The 26018-nt window shown below is 42.6% G+C and overlaps 2 pseudogenes; one reads left to right on the forward strand and one right to left on the reverse strand.

The window, feature by feature from the left end:
- The window catches only part of LOC132658893 (MYND-type zinc finger-containing chromatin reader ZMYND8-like), an 87836-nt pseudogene extending 84090 nt beyond the window's left edge, over positions 1–3746 (reverse strand).
- Positions 3747–14262: 10516 nt separating this feature from the next.
- LOC132658894 (testis-specific Y-encoded protein 3-like) lies at positions 14263–25397 on the forward strand (annotated as a pseudogene).
- The last annotated feature ends 621 nt before the right edge of the window (positions 25398–26018 follow it).

Here is a 26018-nt window from a genome sequence, read left to right on the forward strand (position 1 = left end):
TCAAGATGAATTGAAGATCTAAATGTAAGACTACAAATTATAACACTCCTACAGGAAAACATAGGCAAAACACTCTTTGATGTAAATCTCAGCGGGATCTTCTATGACCCACCTCCCAGAATAATGGGAATATAAGCAAAAATAAAACAAATGGGACCTTATTAAACCTAAAAACGTTTGCACAACGAAGGAAACTATAAGCAAGGTGAAAAGACAGCATTCAGAATGAGAGAGAATAATAGCAACTGAAAACAGTTCCTGACAGCAGTTGAAAATGAAGCAACTGACAAGTTAATCTGAAAAATATAAAGCAACTCCTGCAGCTCAATTCCAGAAAAGTAAGTGATGCAATTAAAAAATGGTCCAAAGTACTAAACAGACATTTCTCCAAAGAAGACATACAGATGACTAACAAATACATGAAACGATGATCAACATCACTTAGTATCAGAGAATTGTAAATCAAAACCACAATGAAGTACCATCTATTCATTGTCACAAACATCTGTTTTTACCACAAATATCTATTTATTTAATGTTTATTACCAAACCTCTATTTATTACCACAATGAGGTACCATCTATTTTTTGTCTACAAACAATAAATGCTGGAGAGGGTGAGAAGAAAAAGGAATCCTCTCACACTGTTGGTGTGAATGCAAACTAGTACAGCCACTATGGAGAACAACATAAAGATTCCTTAAAAACTGGGAAATAGAACTGCCATATGACCCAGCAATCCCTCTTCTGGGGATACACACCGAGGAAACCAGAATTATAAGACACGGGTGCCCCGATGTTCATCGCAGCACCATTTACAATAGATAGGACATGGAAGCAACTTAGATGTCCATAGGTGCCAGGGTCCAGCCCCGGTGGATCCAGGGTGATTCGAAGGTGGGGACGGAGTCGGCGTCTTTGGAAAAATACATATTTAATCACAGATATAGGGAGATTAGAAATGGATAGTGTAGTAGGAAGATCAGTGGAGAAAAAGAGGCTGAATAACTTGGATTACGTGGAATAGCATCCATGCTCCAGATGGGAATTCAGCCAGAAAAACGGGAGCAAGAAAGAAGCGACATGGGGGAATCAGTCTTTCCGGAAACTGATCCGATTTTTTTATTTTTGGGTTTGCTTATATACCTTTTGTTACACATAGGGATGAATACAGAGTCACGTGTGGGTCAGCAGTCCTGACCTTTGTCAAAATCAGGTGCTTCACATAAATGTATAAAAAAAAGGTCTTAGGGATATTACATCATCTTCTGGCCACGAGTGAGACCTGCTGACATTTTATGATCCTTTCTTTCTGATAACCAAAAAACTTATTTCTTCCAAGGGTGTTTTTTCTTAAACCAGGCACCACCCTCCAAATAAAGTTACATTCCTATAGGGTGAGGGTGTAGTGAGTTACAATCAAGAAAGGAATTTATTCAACCCAAGGTTAACATGATTAGTCTTAAAGGTTAATACTTATTTCTCCTATATGCTTAAAGGTTAATACTTATTTCTTCCTATATGCTAGTTATATTCATTATAAGAGTAGGGAACATGGAGATTTAGCAGCAAACATCAACCCAACAAATGAAAATCCTTTCACCAATGCTCCCCTTAAGATCTATTTAGTCTTAAGATATGATAAAGTTACATTCTTACACAGCAAGGACACAGTGATATAAAACAAAGTACAGTGATCTATTACAAAAGAGAAAATCCATTAACTCAAAAAGTCTAGTATTGCTAACATCAAAAACTACCATATTTCCTTTGCTATATTCCAAATACATTGATTAATATATTCCCAGGTACCTAAGGATATAGAGGCCTGGCGGCGATCATTGACTCAACAAGAAGAGAAAGTCCTACGCTAATTAAGACTCTCAAAATACTCCAAAACTCTCTGTGCTGTTTATGGTTGAGAGGTAGTAAACAATCATGTGCCTAGTGGCGGCAGTAAGGATAATCCTGTCACACAAGCTAGTCTGTCAACAGAGAGGTTTGACCTGAGACATCCTTGTCCCACCCAGAGCAGGGAATTAGCAGCAATTATTGACACAACAAATGAAGAGACCCTTCACCAATATAATTCCTAACCAACTATACTAATAATTTTAACTCCCCAAAAGAATTTGCCTTTAGTAAGTCTAAAACATCTCGTGCCTCTCAGGTTGGGAGGCTGCAAGCAATCACATGTGGCAGGACGAACCTATACAGGTGGGCTAGATAACCTTCAGAGGAGTCCGTAAGCTGAAACACTCTTGTCACACCCAAGAATTTTTATTGCCTTGGAGCTGCACGTTTACTCCTTCTCCGAGAGAAACAGTTATGGGGGAGAGCCCCCCGTAAAGTCAGAGGTGTAGGTGAGAGCATAAAACAGACTCTGGTTTTGGGGTTAGATGCTCGGGAACAGGGGGTTTCCTGAGGCTTGATCACGCCTTTGCGTATGCCAAGCCTCCTTCCTCATGACCTTTGCCATGGGCGGAATTCCTCACGCTGGCCCCCGGCATATCCCCCTTTTTTGTTTAATATAATGAGGTACAGCTCAGTTGAGAGTTTCTGAATGCTCTGCCGAAGAATCCTGACAATACAAGGAAGAATGATTATAAGAAGAGAAATTAAAGCACCAATGGCAACATAACTGAAGACATTAGACAGAATATTTTTTCCAGAGATAAAATCAGAGAAGGTGTGGAAAAGGTCATTAGCGGCTCCAGCGGCAGTAAAATCCAAACAAGAGTGTTCTAAAGTCTGTATCTGATTATGAAGTTTTCCTAAGTGCAGGCCAATGTCAGAGCTGTCCCAAACACCTGAAATATGATTTTTAACTTTTTCCCACTCATAATCTGTCTTGTTTATTTTCAAAGATGTCACACATATCCACCGGTAATCAGCGTGGCATGACAGCGCCATTTTCACTTTAAGAGCTTGCAACTCAGTCCCAATATGCATTATTGCCTCTTCTAAGGCATCTACCCTCATCTCTAGTTTTCTGTCTATAATTTCCTGATTTGCTAGCGTTAAAGAGACAGTTTTAGACATAGTATCAACATATTGAGCAGTATGCACCTGTTGAGACAATGAAACTGCTGCTACAGTAACAGAAGTGATCGCAGTTATCAAAGCTGATATCCCCAAAATAAGTAAACCCACAAATCGTCGCGTTCGCATCAAATCCTGCAGTTGCTACAACACAGCAAGACCATAATTGTCATACCAGTGAGTAGTTACAGTTACAGGTATCATAAGATATGTCAGGCGTTTCAACACCACAAAAGAGCAAACCTTGTACTGAGGAGTTAAGATAAAAGCATACATTGTTCACAAATCACTACATTAGGTTCACCTGTGAAATTCATATGAACATTAAAATTTTCCGCATCATTAACAAAAAGAAATACATAAGGGGAGGGCACACAAGCTAAAAGAGAATAAGTAAAATCATTTTCTGGTCAGAGTTCGTGCTGCAGCAGCTGTCAGTCCCGCCGGGATCTCGATGCTTATCTTGCCTCTCCTGCCTGCGGCCACCAGGTCGCTGCCCTCTCTCCCTCACTGCAGCAGCTTCAGGCTCAGCACTGGGCCCGGGCAGCCAGGCTGGCCCTGTCCACGGCTCCTGGCGTGCAGCTCTTCCGTGCAGCAGCAGGTAAAGGAGTGCCCTTGGAAGCAATGGGGGATCCTGATGCCTGGGGATCCAAATTGGCGAATCTGCGTCCTGTGGAAAAATACAAGCACACCTTCGACCGCCATGGGTCGGGACCTTTCCATTGTCCAGAGAGGAGATCCTTCCACTTTACCAATGGCTTTGCATTTTGTATTACAAAGAGAGCATGTTGTAAAATCTGATGGGGAGAGCTAGACTTAAAATCCTCTTCTCTTAGTTTTTGAATTAACAAAGCATGATGTAAAAGTTGACCACAATAATTTCCTATAGCAATCTGCCAATCTTCATCAAACATTAGAAGAGCATCAAGTTGTTCCTTATTACATGAAATTACAATCTCTGCTGGCTCTTTACCGAACAATTTAATATTCTGTTTTTTCCCTTTTAATATCAATGTTGCTATCAAGCCTGGATATGAAGCTACCACTTTTTTATCTTGGGCGGGAAGGTGGATCCTTTCTAAGGGACAATTCTGCCACCAAACTCCCGAAGGTGCTGCCAGGGTTGCTAGGCAAAAGAATTGCCAGTTTACTGTTAAGTCAGTTCTTTTTACATAACTATCAGATAAAGGTGCTTCTACTTTGCCTAGGGCTTCCCAAGCCTCAGCAGTTATTTGTCTTTTAGAAGTGGGGTTAGAATAAAAAGAGGCTTTCATTCAGCAGTCGTTAATTTTAAATAAGGTCTAATCCAGTTAATATCATCTAGAAGTTTTCGATAATCATTTAAAGTAACAAGACGGTCTACTCTCAATTGCAGCAGGGCATGGGTCACTGTTCTGAATTTATGACTCTTTTTAAGTACGTTATGGGCGGGTTGATTCGAATTTTCTCTGGGGCAATCTTTAGACCCCTATCTGTCAATCTTGGGTCCAATCTTGGAGAAAAGTTTGCAAATAAGTTCTATCAGGATGAGCTATTAAAATATCATCCATATATTGAATCATATATACTTGTTCATATTTAATCTTAGTATCTTCTAGAGCAGCTTTAGCAAATTTTTGACATAACGTGGGGCTATTTTTATCTTATTTTGTAATTTATATATATATATATATATATATATATATATATATATATATTTTAAGCATCCCAAATATAACTTACTTTTATTAAACAGGGGAAAAATCAACATACTTTCCAAAGAGGCAGTTATCCCAGTAACTAATGTAACATCAGTTTGTTTGACAAGGCATTTAGAATAAGCAAGCAATTAAATGCTTCAGGTAGGAACAGAACATCAACAAACTTTAGATCCCAGAATCGTTACAAGCCAAGTTAGGCATTGTTTTGCTTAACAACTTAACTTTAATGTAAATATATATTATTTAGAATATTAGCTTCTGAATTACATAATGACAACTTTATCACTATAATTAAAACCAGGATTTCTGAAACCTCCAAGTAATCTTTTAAAGTTTTCCAATATGGACATAAATTAACCCTTATTCTTGTCTACATATGGAATTTGAAATAACCGTCGCAATACATCATTTTCACAGGAAGAATTTTAAGGCTTCTGGCACGTAAAATGTGCAAAATCTGTGTGACAATAATGTTATAATTATATACAGAAAATATTTAAAGTTCTCCTTGAGCAACTTAAGTTCTAAAGATTAAAAAACTTAAGTGTCCATGGTAATAAAATATTAAAATACTATGAGCTTTTTTTAATAAACTTGACACTGATTTTGTAGTTACATAAAGAATGTGCAAGATAAGACCTGAACACTAAGGGATTTATCATTGAAATTAACTGTTAAACCGAATATACTTATTGATAGCATTAGTTTCCTAGATCAAACTTTCAGCACAAACAGGCTTTAACATAACTTAAAAACAATTCCAATTAAACTGTAACGTTGAGGCAGCAAATGTCAGATCTATGTTTGCCTAGCCATTTAGGTGTCACATAAATAAGTCTGAATCCTAATTTATCCTTTTGTCTAAGTCACCATAGTAGATAATGTGTTGATAAGTGGAAAATAAGTGAAATCAACAAAAAATGACTATTTTTCATTTGAGAAAATGAGTCATCAACACCTTGTCTTAAAGTTCTGAAGCAGCATATTTAGTTTTTAAGGCAAAAAGGCCAAACTTATTATTATAAATTATAAATTTTGGTAATTTTTTTTTGCAGGAAAAGTCACAGCACATATTTTTATACTTTAGTAGATAATATATTAGTGTATATCTCAATATACATTTGCTAATATTTTCCCTCAGTATGAAGTTGGGCAGGGCTATTTTTCATTTCCTGGGGCAAAACCTTCCACTGAAACTGTAGGTAAGACTGTTTAAGATTTTTTGATGGCAGGCTAAAGGCAAATCGCTTTTTATCCTCAGGATTTAAAGGAATGGTGAAAAAGCATTCTTGTAAATCAATTACGATTATATGATATCCCTCTGGAATGGCTATTGGAGAAGGGAGCCCAGGTTGTAATGGTGTCGGCAGCAAAAACAATAGCCTTCATTATAAATTTTGACACCCCAATCCAGTACGTAGCTGTCGAGTTGGGCAAATTGGCTCAATTATTTCTGTTGTTTACCTAATCTTTCTGATGGATCATAGCCCATCTCTAGCATTTGAGAGGTCACTTTATTATCAGGGCTAAACAGTAACACTCCCATCTGAGACAGCACGTCCCTTCCCCACAGGGTAAAGGGGAGTGAAGGGACTACATATGGTTGAAAAGTTCCACAGGTATTCTCAAATCGCCAATCTAAAATTTTTTGCACTTTTAGCTATTGTGGGGGGTGAGGGCAAATGAAACAAAATTTGACTCCTGAAATCTATCAGAGCAATTTGTCAACCATCACTGTTTTGTAAAAGATTTACAGTTGATCCTTACTGAATGGAATTACTATATTTGTTGCTTCTTTTTTAAAATTTCCACACTTTTTTTCTTTTCTTTTATAATTAATTGTGCCACCAAACTGGGATAAAATAAAACTATTTTTCTTCGGGTCACTGGTAGATGGAACCAATGGGCCTTCTTGTCACAAGCATCTTGTAGGAGTATGTTTTGTGGCAAGAATAATTTAATCTCATCTTTTGGTAATATTAATCCTAATTAACTGATCATTTAAAGCCTCATCTGTCTCACTAGTCAACTGTTTCTTATAACTGGGATTAGGATCGCTTCTTAAACAATCAAACAAAAGCTTTAAATCTGTAGTAGTCAGTTTTAAATGGGGGCATATCCAATTAATATCACCTAATAACTTTTGGAAATCATTTAAAGTTAGTAAACAATCTCTCTGCAGTTTTAAAGGGGCATTATCAGTTTTTAAAACTTTTGAGAGCAGACCTAAATATAAGAAGCAAGTAAAGAGCTGTTATACAATATCTTTATAAGCTTTTCCAATTATCCTTTTGTAACCTAAATCTGGTCTATAGCTTTTTAGATGACAAGCAACTATCTAATCTTTGCTTGAATATCTCTCACAACGGGGAACTCACTACTCTCCAAGATTTTAAACTCCCTCACCTTTTTCTCTGCAGCATTTCCACTTTGCATACCATTTTTTAAAATCCCATCAACTCATTTTCAGTAGTATGTGTTGGCCAGAAGCTGGGCCAGTAAAGATCTTTTAAGGCCTTGAAGCAGTAATTTCTTGCACCCAAAAGGCTAGATTACTAGATCCAAATCCTCTGGGGCTCCTAGCTTAAGAAGTCAAGGTTTTTCCTATCCGAAAGCAAAAGCTGTGCTTTTTTTTTTTTTTTTTTTTACTAATTTGCACAGTTTTAGTAGGCGGCGAGATCAAAGTTTTATAATTTCTCCAGTATAATCAGAATCCACAATACCAGACACAACCGAAATTCTTTGAAAAGAAATCGAGCTAGGCCCTAGCACAAGTCCAGAACGTCCTCAGGCAGGCGGCTAGCCAAGCCCGTTGGAATCGGAGTTACCGCCACAGGAGTTAATATTGATGTGGTGGTGGAACTGAGGTCTAGGCCTGAGCTACCTGGGGTTGATTGGCACGGCTTGTTGTCTCTGTTTAGCAGGACACTGCCGACAAAATGCCTCATTTGACCACAAGAGAAACACTTTTCATTTTTAGAATTCTTTTTGTTACGATTACTTTTTCTTTTTCCATTTTCTCTCTCTCTCTCTCTCTTTTTTTTTTCTTTTACTCTTTTTTTTGCTTGGGTGAGGCCCCCGCCCTGGGGGGTTTCTGCAAGGAGCAGGCTCTGCTTTAGACACTTCTTTGTTTAAAAAAATTGTCCCTATCTTTTTCAACCTTAGGCAATGTTTTGGGAGGCTTTTGAACTGATCTGAACTGAACAGAACTGAACTGGGAGGCATAAGCGGAGGTGGGGTGGTCGCCTTAAATCAGAAAATGTTGGATAAATTTTTAAAGGTTTGCATAGAGGGGGAGGGGGCTTGCCAGGGCGCCCGGCCGCAGCGTCCTGTAAGTCCTCTCCTTCCCCGGGAGGTATAGTGTCCCTCCTTTTGTTCGCCAATGGCAGAAAATATGATCTGCATAGAAGGTGGAGACCCACTGCCATCCACCGCTATAGCCTCTCCCATAGTCTATCTAACAGCCTCATGACAGCGATCCAGAACATTTCTAATCATATTCCACAGAGCAAAAGCATTTACAGGCCCATGGAAAGTATAATAAGTTTTTAGATGTTTCCTTAGCTTCACCCAAGTATCTGAGTTTACAGTGTCCTTGTCCGGAAACCAAGGACACTGTTCTTATACAAATGAAAAAATGACTGAATATTGGATTTGTTAATTTTAATTTTTTTCTTACTTAATGACTGCAAAATTACTCTTATAAAAAGCTGTCTTTGTTTTGATTCACTGTTACCCATGTCAGAAAATTAAGATTCATAGAAAAGTCTGCCTCAACAAAGGTTTTACCTTTGTAAGGGGGGTTTTCTTTTCAACCCAAAGAAAGCAGGTTTCTTTCAACCTCTACAAAACTCTTAAATACTTATTTCAACTTCTCTTAAACTCTTTTTTTTTTTTTTACTTTATTTTACTTTCCACTACTCTATTAGTTTTGCCACACTTCTTTTAACTTTTCTTAAACTCTTCAACACTTCCCACTCCTCTTCACCCTGTCTATCCTACAGGGGGGTCTGCAACACCCTAAGTGGGGTCCTATCCGTCCCGAAACTCAACACTGCGGGAACAACAGGGCTGATGACCCTGGTTGTTCTGAACAATAGGGCTGATGAGCCTACTTGCTCCATACTAGGGGAACAACAGGGCTGATGACCCTAGTTGTCCAGAGCAGTAGAGCTGATGACCCTACTTGCTCCAAGGGGGTGGCAATAGGGCTGATGACCCAATTGCTGGGGAACTTACCATCGAATAGCCTGTTCCGGGCGCCACTTGCCGGGGTCCAGCCCTGGTGGATCCAGGGTGATTCGAAGGTGGGGACGGAGTCGGCGTCTTTGGAAAAATACATATTTAATCACAGATATAGGGAGATTAGAAATGGATAGTGTAGTAGGAAGATCAGTGGAGAAAAAGAGGCTGAATAACTTGGATTACGTGGAATAGCATCCATGCTCCAGATGGGAATTCAGCCAGAAAAACGGGAGCAAGAAAGAAGCGACATGGGGGAATCAGTCTTTCCGGAAACTGATCCGATTTTTTTATTTTTGGGTTTGCTTATATACCTTTTGTTACACATAGGGATGAATACAGAGTCACGTGTGGGTCAGCAGTCCTGACCTTTGTCAAAATCAGGTGCTTCACATAAATGTATAAAAAAAAGGTCTTAGGGATATTACATCATCTTCTGGCCACGAGTGAGACCTGCTTACATTTTATGATCCTTTCTTTCTGATAACCAAAAAAACTTATTTCTTCCAAGGGTGTTTTTTCTTAAACCAGGCACCACCCTCCAAATAAAGTTACATTCCTATAGGGTGAGGGTGTAGTGAGTTACAATCAAGAAAGGAATTTATTCAACCCAAGGTTAACATGATTAGTCTTAAAGGTTAATACTTATTTCTCCTATATGCTTAAAGGTTAATACTTATTTCTTCCTATATGCTAGTTATATTCATTATAAGAGTAGGGAACATGGAGATTTAGCAGCAAACATCAACCCAACAAATGAAAATCCTTTCACCAATGCTCCCCTTAAGATCTATTTAGTCTTAAGATATGATAAAGTTACATTCTTACACAGCAAGGACACAGTGATATAAAACAAAGTACAGTGATCTATTACAAAAGAGAAAATCCATTAACTCAAAAAGTCTAGTATTGCTAACATCAAAAACTACCATATTTCCTTTGCTATATTCCAAATACATTGATTAATATATTCCCAGGTACCTAAGGATATAGAGGCCTGGCGGCGATCATTGACTCAACAAGAAGAGAAAGTCCTACGCTAATTAAGACTCTCAAAATACTCCAAAACTCTCTGTGCTGTTTATGGTTGAGAGGTAGTAAACAATCATGTGCCTAGTGGCGGCAGTAAGGATAATCCTGTCACACAAGCTAGTCTGTCAGCAGAGAGGTTTGACCTGAGACATCCTTGTCCCACCCAGAGCAGGGAATTAGCAGCAATTATTGACACAACAAATGAAGAGACCCTTCACCAATATAATTCCTAACCAACTATACTAATAATTTTAACTCCCCAAAAGAATTTGCCTTTAGTAAGTCTAAAACATCTCGTGCCTCTCAGGTTGGGAGGCTGCAAGCAATCACATGTGGCCGGACGAACCTATACAGGTGGGCTAGATAACCTTCAGAGGAGTCCGTAAGCTGAAACACTCTTGTCACGCCCAAGAACTTTTATTGCCTTGGAGCTGCACGTTTACTCCTTCTCCGAGAGAAACAGTTATGGGGGAGAGCCCCCCGTAAAGTCAGAGGTGTAGGTGAGAGCATAAAACAGACTCTGGTTTTGGGGTTAGATGCTCGGGAACAGGGGGTTTCTTGAGGCTTGATCACGCCTTTGCGTATGCCAAGCCTCGTTCCTCATGACCTTTGCCATGGGCGGAATTCCTCACGCTGGCCCCCGGCACATAGGCAGACAAATAGAGCTGAAAGTTGTGGTATATATATACAGTGGAATATTACTCAACTATTTAAAAGAATGCATTTGAATCAGTTCTAATGAGGTGGATGAAACTAGAGCCTATCTTGCAGAGCAAAGTAAGTCAGAAAAAAATTTAAGCATATATATGGAATTAAGAAAGATGGTAACAATGACCCTATATGCGAGACAGAAAAAGAAACACACATGTAAAGAACAGACTTTGGGACTCTTTGGGAGAAGGCAACAGTGCGATGCTTTGAGAGAATAGCATTTAAACATGTGTATTATCATATATGAAATAGATCGCCAGTCCAGGTTTGATGCATGAGACAGGGTGCTCAGGGCTGGTGCACGGGGATAACTGAGGGATGGGATGGGGAGGGAGGTGGGAGGGAGGGTCAGGATGGGGAACGCATGTACACCCATGGCTGATTCATGTGAACATACAGCAAAAACCACCCCAATAATGTAAAATAACTAACCTCCAATTAAATAAAATTTTTTAAAAGCGGTAAAAAATTAAGATTAGAAAATATTTTAATTATGATAATAAAAACAGTATATCAGAATGCATGAGATGCATATCTAGGAATGCTTATAATTTTAAATGCTTGTATTAAAAAATAATAAAGGCTTAAGCCAATGGGGGAAAAAATAAACGCAAACTTCCTTGAAGCTTTCCACAAAGGCCACATATAGAAAATGTGAGGGAGGGGTATGATAAGCTGTTGCACACCTCTTGCTGTCAGATATTGTGTTCTTGAGATAAGGTAGTGGTCAGCTAACTGAGTTCCTGTAAACCTCAAGGGAAAACAAATATTATTCCCTATGCCCTGAAATGGATTCCAAGATTGACTTTCAGCCTCCAAGGTCCTGGCTGCAAGGAGGGGGTCCCTGTGCAGGCCGATTATCCTGTCTGGGAGCATTCGTCTAGCACCCAATCTTGTTACTTCCAGAAGTGCCCCATCGCAGCTGGAAGAGGCAGTTCTCAGTTCTCTGTGTCCTCCTCTTACCAAGGCCCCCACACACTGCCCAGCCACCTTCAATGAGGGAGTTAGGTACCCAGGATGAAGCTGGCTCTCAGCTTCCTCAGTCTATCCAAATGGAGAGCTGGGTCCTGTACACTGTGACCCATGGAGATTGCCACAACCATTGGGACATGGAGGTGGGGATGGGAGACGTTGGCCATTGCTTTGAAACCTGGGCCAGGCCAGTGAGTGGATCCAGCAAGGGCTCCAGGACTCTGTAAGACACAGACTGTCCTGAAGCTTGCCCAAGCTCCACAGTTCATTACCCAGCCCAAGGCCCAAGGGCCTGGAGGGCCCTGTGGGAAGTCTGTAATATATCTTTCAGTACATTCTGCTGAGAGGCTTTCTGTTGGTGGTGTTGGGTTTTGTAACTTCCCTAATGGTCTTGGGCTGAGGCCTGCAGCTCTGATTTACATCCTGCCTCTATTACAATATCTTCCTTGGTGAGCTTATTGCACCTGTGAGTCAAAGTTGGTAACTTGGGCCATCATGGGCCACTTCCACTAGCCCGATGGCCACATTCTACACTGTGTCTGTAACATAGGCTTTCAACTTTTCAATGTCATGTGATGTAAAACTGTTTGCCTTCCTCTAACTGAAGTATTTAATTCAGCATAAAGTTATGACCAAGCTGGATAGCATATTGAAAAGCGGAGATACTACTTAAGGTCCATCTAGTCAAGGATATGGTTTTTCCAGTGGTCATGTATGGATGTGAAAGTTGGACTGTGAATAAAGCTGAGCATCGAATAATTGATGCTTTTGAACTGTACAGTTGGAGAAGACTCTTGAGAGTTACCTGGACTGCTTGGAGATCCAACCAGTCCATTCTAAAGGAAATCAGTCCTGGGTGTCCTTTGGAAAGAATGATGCTGAAGCTGAAACTCCTGTACTTCGGGCACCTTATGCGAAGAATTGACTCACTGGCAAAGACTCTGATGCTGGGAGGGATTAGGGGCAGGAGGAGAAGGGGATGACAGTGGATGAGATGGCTTGATGGCATCACTGACTCAATGGATGTGAGTTTGCGTGAACTCCAGGAGGTGGTGATGGACACAGAGGCCTGGCGTGCTGCAATTCATGGGGTCACAAAGAGCCAGACATGACTGAGCAACTGAACGGACTGAATGTCCCCAAGGACATATATTGCAAATGGGGGTACCATTTATTTATTCACTTCTGGAATTATAGTTGATATGTAATTAATTTCCAACATTATTTCTGGGCTAAAGTTGTATTACAGTGTTGCTTTAGTTTTTGCTGTACATATGTCAAAAGGAATCAAGTGTAGGTGTATATACATCCTGTCAATTTTGTATTTCCTCCCCATTTAGGTCACCACAGAGCAGAATTGAGTCCCCTTGTTCTTTTATTTTTCTCAAAAGAAAGTCATTGTTGTTGTTTTTGTTGTTTTTATAACTGGGGGTTAATTCCTATTCAATATTGTGATGGTTTCTGCCATGCATCAACATTAATAAGCCATAAGTATATAGGGGTTCCATCCATCCTGGAGTTTCTCTCAAATCCCTTTTTATGCTATTCTTCTGGGTTGTTCTAGAGCACTTCCTGCATGCCCTGCTTCATGCAGATGAAAACCTAAAATATGATTTTTCTGCACGAAATATGTAATTTTTCTCCATTTCCCATGTGAAAACATGGGTGCAGATATTTCTATCTGAAATAGGAAGCCTGTATCTCATGCATGAAAATCTACTTGTATACTTTGCTTCATCATGTATGGAATCTTGTCTGTTTAACATATCGATATCTGTGGACACGTTTTCCTACATGAATGGGGAATTCTATATATTTCAGATATGAAAATTTGAGCATACACTTCCCTGCTTGAATTCTGAAATTGTATACATTTCCTACATGAAAATCTCAGTGACAGTTTACCAACATGAAGTATGTAATTAATACCTGGGGAACAAATATGGGATTGGAATGATGTCTACTTCATAAGTGAAATTTTGGGCACCACTGTTTCCTGTTGAAATACTTAATTCTTTGTATTTCCCATATAAAACAAGGACTGTCCACCATGAAATATGGAGTTCTTTATATTGCCTGTATCAAAATTTAGACATCATTCTCCTTCATGAAAGTTGGACTTCTTTATATTTCACATCTGAAATCAGAATGAACATTTTCCTGTGAGAAATAAAGAAATTTATGCATTTTATGTGAACCACTAGTTCAGTCTCTGAATCACCTGTTTGCATTTGTGTCTCTGTGCATTGCACACGGGTGTGTACATGTGTGTACTTGTGTCACGTGTGTGTGTATTTGTGTGTGTGTGTGTGTCTAGGAGGAGCTCTGTTCCTCTGCGAAGTGCATCCACATGCGCACAACCTTAGCCTCCCAGGTGCCTGTTCTAAGCCACAGGCCAGGGGAAAAGGCCAGGAGCTCCAGAGCGTAGGCCAGGGGCTCCAGGGTGGTTTGGCATGGGGCTGCATTGTGCGGCCTGGAAAGCAAGAAGAGGAGAGTGCTCTGCTTCTTCCCCTGAGCATGCCTGCATTCCTCCCACTATTCAAGCATAAGGCACAAGTTTAGGGATGATTCTGCAGCAGGTGCACGGCGGTGATGTCCGTGTAAGCCCACCCACACCCTGCCCCCTCCCTACTCATCCCCACCCCCTGCCCGTGGCATTCTCTTTGTATCCGAGGTAAGTACCTCTGTCCCTGAGGTACCCAGGAACCCTGTCTCACCTTTGTAGATCCCTGAGCACATGGAATTGCCGGCTGCCCCAGAGGCAATTTCAAGCATGAGGATGATTGCAGCGGCAGGTGGCCTGGCTATCCCAGTCACTGGTCAGGCACTGCTGCACTGTTCGTCAAGCAAACGGCTTGCATGGACCCGCCCACTTGGCGCTAGGATGTGTTTGGCCACTGGGTCACCAGCTGCCAGAAGGCCCAGAATTCTAAGGGGCGTGTCCCAGGAGCCAACGCCTTTAGACTTCATTTGATTGGTTCCTCGATGAGGTCTGGAGATCAGGGTAGAGATTTCAGCCCCATCCCGCTGCCATACTAGGCATGCGTGGTGGCACAGGGTTTTGTGCATGCGGGTCTCCCTTTCCCTGCTCATTGGCTGTGGGCAAGTAACCTCTTAGTACCATGTAAACTGAGGGCGGGGGGTGGACTGAGAGGGCTTTCTGCTGTGCTCACGTGTCCAGCTTGTTTGCAGCTTGGGGCTACGGCTAGAACAGCATCGAGAGTGAGACGGGGCCAGAGGAGGGCGGCAGCACCGCAGGATCCTGGATCTTAGTTGTGAGCCCGGGTCTTCACGAGGGAGGGGCCCTGGGGCCTACCAGTCTGGTGGGGGTGGCAGAGGCGATGCAGGCCCCAGGTGGTGCACCAGGCGAGGAGCCCGCCCTATTTTGGGTGGAGGCAGTGGAGGAAGGTGCGGCCTTGGAGGAGGGAGAGGTGGCGGGAATTGGGCAGGAGTTCCAGCTACTGGTGTAGACGTCATGGAGGAGGTGGAAGTGGTGGTATACGAGGAGCAGGAGCAGGTGTCCTCGGAGGAACAAGGCCAAGAACATCAAGGCCCAGAGCCCCGAGTGACCAGCTTGTGCTGGAGGCACTGGTGGCCCTGCAGCTGGAGTTGGATCCCATGAATAAGAAAGCCCAAAGGGCACATGCTCGCCTGAAACATAAGAACTGCCAGAGGCGGAGGGTGCATCTAGAACACAGAAGTGCCATCATCCAGGGAATCCCTGGCTTCTGGGTCGAAGTTGTATCCCTTGGTGTGGTGCTTATTAAATTTTTTTTTTTTTTTAACCTGGGCTATTGCAGGAGCAGTTTACAGATCTAGCAGTTCTGGTACAAAATTTACCTTTTGAGATGATGGGTAATGGTTTCTGTCCTGCATATCTGTCTCTGATATTAGGTGTGATGTCCTTGCTGTTGCATACTTATATTAGGTGTGATGTCCTTACTCTTTAGGCTAGCTTTGTTCTTCCAGCACTTTTCCCTCTAGCATCTAGAGGCTCCTTGACCTACAGCAGTTTATGAACCATCCCAAATGCCAGTTATGATGAGCAACCAAGATGCAGACATGGTTCACTTCATAACCAACTTGAAGGTCAGGCAGGGGAAACTGATGATTGTTGAAGGGAAGTGATTGGGGAGGGAGAGAACATGGTTTATCCATGAAAACAGAAAAGGACAGCTCTTTTGTAAACAGGTTTCACACCCAGGCAACCACCCACCCCCTCACACTTTGTCCTGGCAGGTGGAGGAATACAGGCATCCCACCCATCACTGCAAGATCACATTGTCCTTTCGGAGGAATAGGTATTTCCAGAATGAAATGATTATTAAGGAGTATCTAATTAATATCACTGGTAAGAGGCAGCTCCCTGGATTTGGGGGGCAGGGGCAGAAAAGTGTAGGTTGAATTGAAAAGCAATTTAGGTCTTTCTCCCATATGCCTTTTCCTGCAGGATACTGAGCATCTCATTCCACTCCAGTTCAGTGGTACCCGGGATTGAAAGTAAGGCATACAGCTTCAGGCACCACAACAGCAGCGTTAACTTCTTCAATTTGTTCTTTGACCACAACTTCACTGGATCTGACTGGATTGCTGAATTGCTGTCCCATGTGGCCAGTGAGCCAGAACTGGTGATTTATGTTGGAGTTGTTGGCTGTGCACGAGAGGGCTCATGGTCTGGCCAGCCTTGTGCTGACCTTGCTCATTTCCCTGGCAGATCATTATAAAGGATCTGTGGCCCAATCCTTTACAGTACTATGTGACAAGGAAGGCTGTACCATGAGAGGTACTGGGAGGACAGGAGGTGAGGTGCCCAGGGGCTCAGCATTGGCATAAATGTTGTCCAGGAACTTGGGTCATTTATTTCACTTGTGGATAAAGTGAGACTCTGTGGAATAGAGTGACACCAGGGCATGAGAGAATCAGCAAGAGACAGCAAGGGTAGAGAACTGTAGTGAAAATCAGGTTCTAACTAGAGAAACTTGAGTTAGATGAAGTGGCCTGTCCAGGCCAAAGTCACTCCAATTTATATCTAAGTCAGTTGCACATCTCTGAACTGTCATTCCATGGCCAGCAAGTCCACCCTCAGGCCCCCCTAAATAGGGGCCCACCTACTATTCCTCATGAATTCCCCTTTCCAAAAGGTCTGTGAGTCTCCTTTGTGCAAGACGGTTCCCCCACTGACCCATCATTTGATTCCGTTTTGATCTTCACAATTGTTTGTTTGTTTGTTTTAATTTCTTTCACCTGGTACCCTTATTCTGAGAATACTGACCACTGTACAGGATTATGGAGAATAGTCTTTTATTTATTTTAACTGTAAGATTATTACTTTACAATACCATGACAGGTTTTGCTCTACATTGGCCAACATTAATTACCCATATTATACACATATCCCCACAAATGCTAAACCCTCCACCCACTGCTCTCCCTTTCTTGTCTTTCTGGGTTGTGCCACACATGACTTTGGTTGCCTTGCTTCATGCATCAAACTTGTGCTGGTAATCTGTTTTATATGAGGTAATGTAAATGTTTTAGGGCTATTTTCCCAAATTAACCCACCATCACCATCTCCCCCTGAGACCAAAGTCTGTTCTTTATATGTCAGTGTCTTATTTGCTGCCCCGCATGTTGGATGTTCAGTACCACCTACAAGGTCCTCAACTCCGTATATTTGTGTTAACGTACAGTGTTTGTTCTTCTCTTTCTGACTTACTACACTCAGTATAATAGGCTCCACGTTCATTCCATCTCATTAGAAATGACCTCGATGTGTTCATTTTCAGAGCTGAGTAACATACCCTTGTGTATCTGTACTCCAACTTCCTTATCTCTTCATCTGCCAATGGACATATAGGTAGCTTCCATATCCTAGCTATTATAAATAGTTCTACGGCGAAGACTGGGATGTGTGTTTTTTAGTATGTGCTTAGAGAAAATGTAAAAGTTCACAGACTCTCTCCTCTGGAAACTAACTTGAAAGATTAAAGTTGTCTTTAATGTTTTCAGAAAGGGTAGGTTTACATATCTGTGTCTCTCTCTGTTTGGAAAGGAACCCCCTTACCCCTGACTTTGGGAAACTTATGATGGAGTGTCCAACTTTACCTAAAAAAGAAAACCAAAGAAGCTGCTTCATGTGAAGATCAGTGGCCAGCATAGGACGGGAAAGTAAGTAATGAAGAGTGTTCTGGTGGTGAAATGGATCAACAAGGAGACACAAATAAACCGGAAATAATTTCAAAAGCTAAATAAAAAGCATCTAGCATGTGTCTGCATATTTTTTGGACAGGTCCTCAGAACAAACACTTCAGCTGCATGTAGGATTCTCAGTTTACCACATGGTAATTACCAGTCCATGGAGATTTATACAGGGGGTTAAGTCACATGTTGAGGTTGTGTCAGGGGATGCAGTTCTTACTGTGGGGTGGGAGTGGGGGAGGATGGAGAAAGAAGATGAGGGGCTCATCAACTGTGTTTCTGGCAGTTTTACAAAGGAAATGTGGATGTTCATGGAAAGGGTCTGGTGAAAAATGGCCAGAGATCGAAAGAGTGGAATGCAATTTTGTTGGAAGGTGGTGCCCCAGGGGTCCACTCTGTTACATATCGTCAGATTTTAACAGTACATAACAGGAGAAAGCCTTAACATTCAACTCAGTATCAATCTAGAAGGCCATATGTATAAGAATGTGTATATGAGTACATGGTCAGCTTTGCTGAGATCCGCTTTCTAGAGCTAGATTTCCAGGTAACATTTTAGGGGGTAGGGGAATAAGATATATGGAAGGCGGCTGTGGCCTGGGGAGAAAGTGCGGGATGGGAAGGCCATAAGAATATTAGTTTCTGACAAAAATGACCAGGGAAAAAATAAATTGCCAGGAAACAGATAAACAAAGGAAAACACATCCCATCATAGATGTTTGAGCTCATGTGAACTTTGTTATTTTTTTTTTTCCCCCAGGAACTCAGTTTAGGTACAAAGTGTGCAGAAGCAGAAATGAGAGGAATGAGGATGTTAGGGCCAACTTACCCAGCCATGTGCTCTGTGTCCCATGCTGCTGCTGTTGCTGCTGCTATGGCACAGTGGTTAATATCTCTTTTTCTTTCTTTCTTTCTTTATTTATTTTATTTTATTTTTTAATTTTAGTTTTTTTATTTTTTAAATTTTAAAATCTTTAATTCTTACATGCATTCACAAGGAAGGCTTAAGCTCTTTGCCCAAGGCTGTCTATCCGGCCAAGGTGTAGAAATAACATTTTTCTCACGAGCCCTCTGGTGACCGTGTCTCTTCCTTGCTGAATGGCTCAGCACGGAATGTTTTCAACCACAACGGACCTGTCCTTTATCTAGGGCTATGTGACCACTCTGTTCAAGGGCCAATGGGAACACCTGGAGCATATGGAGCTCACTGAGGGACTGCTCAGCACTTAGGGTGGTCCTTCTGAAGTAGATGACTGCTTTCCGGAATTGCATCCACCTCTGGATTGGGCAAAGGACAGACTGGCACAAATGAGGTAGGGAGAGTTCAACATCTGTCCCCCCAGTGTTGGCTTCTCATCCCAGATACCACGGTTCCAACGTGGACATGCCTGAGGGTGATGTCCCACATGAAGTTCTGTCCCACATGAAGTTCTCACTCTACAACTTTTCTCCTTGAAGCAGCATCTCTTTGGAGGGCAAAGGGTAAATTTTTAACGTGAAAGTTCATGGGTTTATGGATTTCCCTTCTACACGCCCTGAATGAGATCTCCTTCTCAGAGCCAGCTTCTCATTTCAACATCTACACCCCAGTTTACCCCTTCTACAGAGAAGCAGCTACAGTTCTAGAAGGCAAGGCTTGGCCTTCTCTGGGTGATTTCTGAACAACCAGCCCAGGAGACACTGGAAACATGTTTCCTTACTTTTTTAATCTATAAACTTCAAAGAACCCTCAAGGCCCTTTCAGGCTGGTACCTGTCCTTCTCAGTGCTAGTTCAAAACAAAACAAAACTGAAACTATGGTGTAATAACTCTGCAGTGGGTGTGAGATGGCATATTGGGGCATGGCTTTCGGGATCTTGCTGCTGCTGCTGCTAAGTCACTTCAGTCGTGTCCGACTCTCTACGACCCCATAGATGGCAGCCCACCAGGCTCCCCCATCCCTGGGATTCTTCAGGATCTTAGACTGGGCTTATTCTAGGGACTGTACGGCATTTATCCACATTCAGAAGTTTTAGCAAGGCATTGCAAAGAAGTTAAAGAGAAAACAGTTTAGAGCAGTGTCCCCGAATGCCTAATATTTCCTACCAGTGCTTCAGGACCAGGGGTGGCTTTAGCTGTAACCTGTCCTTGAGTGAAGACTGCAGAGATAATCATGAATTGGTTAGTAAACTTAACTGTGGATGGTTGACTGGATGGTCATTCTCTGGAAACTTGCCATGACTTGTGTCCTAGTCTCTTTATGGCTTTCACTTGGGCCCTAAAGTCTAGGTGCTATTAGATTTGAGTGCACACTTGACTGTGTTGTGTAAGGTATTTTTCCACTGAATATCAATGCATGTGAAACTTTGCAGATTAGTGATGAATTCATGAGCATTCTGGCTCAATCACCCTGAGCTGCATTTGCTTCCTGTTCCCTGGATGTGTTCATGTTTTCTCTGTATAGAATGAAGCCTGGATGTCTCCATCGTGTTTGCCCATGAATGTGAGTTGATGTTTCTTCCTGTGGGTCTGCCTATGCCTCCTGTCTTCTTTCATGATGCACACATGCTTTTCCATTAGGCACAGCCCTGCTGCCATAGCTGTCTGAGTTCCTGCCCGTCCCTATTCAACACACATGCATTGTGTTGCTCGTATTCACTCATTTTTTAAAAAGTTTGTTGATCTTTGTTAGATTGCCTGTGAATTTCTGGATCAAGTGCTTCCAACATCTTGAATTGGACTTTTTAAAAGAGTTCCATGATATTTGTGCACAGCAAGGAATGTTACAGCAGGAATAGTTAACAGTGATCCACATGTGGAAACAAGAATACCCATCAGTTCAGTTCAGTCCAGTTCAGTTCAGTCGCTCAGTCATGTCTGACTCTTTGCAACCCCATGAATCGCAGCATGCCAGGCCTCCCTGTCCATCACCATCTCCCAGAATTCACTCAGACTCATGTCCATCGAGTCCGTGATGCCATCCAGCCAACTCAGTAATCCACATTGGGCAAGAATATTACTTGCTGAAGTGAGAATATTAATTAGTATCACAGAGGGCAAAGATGTTGCAGGAATGCAACTGTCAGGAAATTTTTTATCCATCAGGAAAGATTTGGGGTTGACTGGTTAAGTGTTCTATAAACACTGCTTCAGGATTGAAATACACTGACTTTTACCCCTACAAATGTATTCTTGCATTGATCATTAAACTGATATTACCCATGCAGAAGCTTTTCATGATTGTCAGTAAATTATCACCCAAGTGATAGGACTTGGGTCTTGCCTCTCTGTAAAGAGAAAGTTGTTAAGGAATTCTTGTTCCAGGGAAAAGGGGTGCATGATCAATTTCAAGTTCAAACTCCCTTGCAACTTCTGTGTCCTTTCTTGGAGGAAAGCACAGGGAATGGAATCACACCAACCTGATTGGCACTGTGAACCAGTCCAAGGCGACAGAAGTAGAAAACACAGGCATATGTCACTCAACTGTCCACAGTGAGGACGTCAAACCCTGCTAACCTCTTTGCATGTCAATCACCCTTATGAGCAAGTACCATTCACCATCCAGGATATATCATAGAAGTAGAAGAGGGCACTGACTTGATCAGGTAACGAGTGAAAAAAATTAATTGGGACAAAAAACAGGGGTGCTTCCAAAATCCATAATACTGGACAAGTAAACCAATGTTTCCCCATGTGTGAAAGCTACATTTCAGAATTGTGTGTGTGTGTGTGTGTGTGTGCACGCGCACACATGTGCACTGGAAAAAATGCGCGTATGAGCTCTCTGAACTGGCCTGGCTGGGAGATGGAAGAATGGACACTGAACACATAAAAGAGCTTGTGTAAGGTACAAAGATCTTGGGGCAGCAGAAGCACTGACATCCTGGCAAATGGCCCAGGGATCTCACCAATGGAGCAAGCGGTATGTGTAAACAGGCATGTAAGTGTAAACATGGATTCCTGAGCAGAAAGGTGAGGCAGGCAAAAAGCACCTGGGGGAAGTCCAGGAGGATGCCAAGGATCTCAGAGACAGAGTGGGCCAGATTCCCAGGCACAGAAGAGGGGTTATGCACAGCCCCTAAGACACCTGATTTTGTTTTGAATTCAGTTATCCATATTGCATCCTTTATGCAGAGCACAAAATATTATTTATGTTGGTGGGTCAGCTGCTATAGAATCTGTCTACAATGTGGGAGACCTGGGTTTGATCCCAGGGCTCGGGAAAATCTCTTGGAGAAGGGAAAGTCCACCCCCTCAAAAGTCCACCCCCACCAGTATTCAGGCCTGGAGAATTGCAAAGATTGTATAGTCTATGGGGTGACAAAGAGTCAGTCACGACTGAGTGACTCCACTTCACTTCACTTTAGTTTTATTTATTTATTTTTTTGTATTTGAAACATTTGAAATATATTTTCAATATTCAGACAACAGAGAATTATTAAACATTTGCTTCAACAACCGCTAGATCATGAAAAAAAGGAAGAGAATTCCAGAAAAATATTTATTTCTGCTTTATTGACTACGCCAAAGCCTTTGACTGTGTGGATCACAATAAACTGTGGAAAATTCTGAAAGAGATGGGAATACCAGACCACCTGACCTGCCTCTTGAGAAATCTGTATGCAGGTCAGGAAGCAACACTTAGAACTGGACATGGAACAACAGACTGGTTCCAAATAGGAAAAGGAGTACAACAAGGCTGTATATTGTCACCTTGCTTATTTAACTTCTATGCAGAGTACATCATGAGAAACGCTGAACTGGAAGGAACAGAAGCTGGAATCAGGATTGCTGGGAGAAATAGCAATAACTTCAGATATGCAGATGACACCACCCTTATGGCAGAAAGTGAAGAGAAACTAAAAAGCCTTTTGGTTAAAGTGAAAGAGGAGAGTGAAAAAGTTGGCTTAATGCTCAACATTCAGAAAACGAAGTTCATGGCATCCGGTCCCATTACTTCATGGGAAATAGAAGGGGAAACAGTGGAAACAACGTAAGGCTTTATATTTTGGGGCTCCAAAATCAGCAGATGGTGACTGCAGCCATGAAATTAAAAGATGCTTTCTCCTTGGAAGAAAGGTTATGAGCAACCTAGATAGTATATACAAAATCAGAGACATTACATTGCAGACTAAGGTCCATCTGGTCAAGGCTATGGTATTTCCTGTACCATGTATGGATGTGAGAGTTGGACTGTGGAGAAGGCTGAGCATCAAAGAATTGATGGTTTTGAACTGTGGTATTGGAGAAGACTCTTGAGAGTTCCTTGGACTGCAAGGAGTTCCAACCAGTCCATTCTGAAGGAGGTCAGCCTGGGATTTCTTTGGAAGGAATGATGCTAAAGCTGAAACTCCAGTACTCTGAGCACCTCATGAGAAGAGTTGACTCATTGGAAAAGACTTTGATGCTGGGAGAGATTTTGGGCAGGAAGAGAGGGGGATGACAGAGGATGAGATGGCTGAATGGCATCACTGACTTGATGGACATGAGTGTGAGTGAACTCCAGGAGTTGGTAATGGACAGGGAGGCCTGGCCTGCTGAGATTCATGAGATCGCAAAGAGTCGGACACGGCTGAGTGACTGAACTGAACTGAACTGAAATGAACAGTTATATGCACTTTAAATAACATATTCATGGCATTCCAGTTTCTCAGTGCTCACAAGTCTTAGATTTAGGATCAGAAAACTTATCAAGTTACTTTATACACATGTCTTATCCCATTTTTCAGCTTTTCTTGGAAGTTTGAAACGGTGTTTCTTTGCAGCCCAAGTTTATGTATTTACATATCAATGTTCGAGTCTTGAAACTGTTTTTGAATCTCAGAATAATTTCAAATATTTCCATTTTTATGTTAAAATCGACTTAGATTTCCTCCATCTCTCTCTTTTTTTTAACTTTATTTTACTTTACAATACTGTATTGGTTTTGCCATATATCAACATGAATCTGCCACAGGTGTACATGAGTTCCCAATCCTGAACCCCCCCTCCCACTTCCCTCCCCATGCCATCTCTCTCTCCCTCCCCGTACCAGCCCCAAACATCCTATATCCTGCAGCAAACCTAGACAGGCGATTCATTTCTTAGAGGATATTATACGTTTCAATGCCTTTCTCCCAAATCATCCCACCCTCTTCCTCTCCAAAAGAGTCCAAAAGTCTGTTCTATACATCTGTGTCTCTTTTCATACCATCGTTACCATCTTTCTTTCTAAATTCCACATATATGTGTTAATATTGTAAGGCTGGACCCTGGGGGCCAAGATGGGCTGCCTCTCCTCTCCCTCCCGCCTGCAGGGGACGTCCATAATGGAAGAAGCCTCCCAGATCCCGGGGACCAATGACAGCACAATTTGCCGGCTAAAGCCGCCCCATCCCAGCCACATAGAAGGACCTATGAACCTGAGATGCCTCAGCCCGGTGACCTATCTGAACCCCAGTCCATTAACCTGACCATCCCTCTCAATGAATGTATATAAGCCACCTCCAACATGGTCCGGATGCAGACTTCCTTGACCTGCCCCGTTCCGGTTCGGGAACCCCTCCCAGGAGCGCTTCACCATTAAAAAGCCTGTTAGACACTCTTTTCAGTGTCCTGGTCATCTTTACCTAACATTTGGTGCCCAACGAGGAGCCTGAAACAAGGGGCCATCCTGTGATGAGTGAGATTTGTGGCCCCCTCGGGTCTGGCCCGCGCTGGACCAGGTCACCCCATCACCCCTCTGGGACCATGCAACCTTCTGGCAGGCTATGGGGTAAGTTCCATTGGTCGGGTTCTGGGGGTTGTTGCTCCCATGGTGATCATGCCTAGGGTTTCTCGGTCCTTTTAAATCGCGGATGCATCTGTACCCCTTCTCCGCAGGCCAGCCCTGCTATTCCTTGGCACCAGACATCTCGGAGATGTCTGTCTTGGCTGAGTGGCTCTCTCCTTGCTAGGTTGATGGCCCGTTCAGAGACTCCTGATTGGACCACTCCCAGCCCTGCTAATGATTGGTCTAGGACCTCTGTTTCATATTCACCATGGGAATGGCTGCCTCCAGGGCCAACCAACCCTGATCTACACCACTAAAATGTTTATTTGCCAACCTCAGAACTCTACATATCTCTGGAAAATTTCACTCCAAATGCTTAACCTTCCTTTGTTCTGATGCATGGCCCCAATATTCTTTAGATAATGGCTCACAACGGCCGCCAATCAGAACTTCCGATTTTAACATCCTCCGTGACTTAGGTAATTACTGCCAGAGGATGGGAAAATGGTCCGAGGTACCCTGTGTACAGGTTTTCTGGCCGTTGTGCTCCTGTCCCATCCTATATACCCACTGTTCCCCTTCTGAAATTCTCCTAACCATGGCCCTTCCTAGCCCTACACCAACTCCCCCTCTATCGTCCTCACCAACTTCCTCCATATCCACTCCTCCCCCATCATCCTCACAGCCCAGCCCTCCTGTGACTATGCGTCCCGCTGCTCCCTCAGCTCCACCTCTATATCCACCCCTTCCTCCATGCCCACCCCTTTCTGACTCACCGATTAGTTCACGCACAAGTTCCCAGACCGCTCCCAATCTACCACCAACTCCCCTATTTCCTCTCCACCAGGGAGCTGGCCTGAAGGGTCTCGCCCATGTCCATGTGCCTTTTTCACTCCAATATCTTGCCCATATTTAACAACGTCTAGGCTCCTATTTGGCCAACTCCTCTAACCACATCAAAAACTTCACCAGCTGCCTCAGTCTTATGCCCTTATCTGGCAGGACATATTTACCATTCTGGGGTCCACCACTACCCTAGAGGAGAGAAAGCCTATTTGGGCTGTGACAAAAGTGATGGCTGGCCCAAAATATCTAGCTAACCCAGCAGACCCTGCCTAGCCACCTGGAGCAGCTGCTATTCCAGATGTAGACCCAGACTGGGACTATCAGGAGGGACAAAGAGGAAGAGCCAACATTCAATGCATGGCAAAATGCCTATAGAAGCAAAAGGAGACCACCTCCCTCAAGGTAATAAACCTACTTGAACTAGATGAAATAACCCAGGGCCCTGATGAGAACCCAGCAGCCTTTCTTAACAGGCTGACAGAGGCTCTCACCACCTATACCTGGATTGCCCCAGATTCTCTGGAGGGGGTTACTACCCTAGCCAAC

Source organism: Ovis aries, chromosome Y, assembly GCF_016772045.2.
Source record: "Ovis aries strain OAR_USU_Benz2616 breed Rambouillet chromosome Y, ARS-UI_Ramb_v3.0, whole genome shotgun sequence".
NCBI classification, from domain to species: domain Eukaryota; kingdom Metazoa; phylum Chordata; class Mammalia; order Artiodactyla; family Bovidae; genus Ovis; species Ovis aries.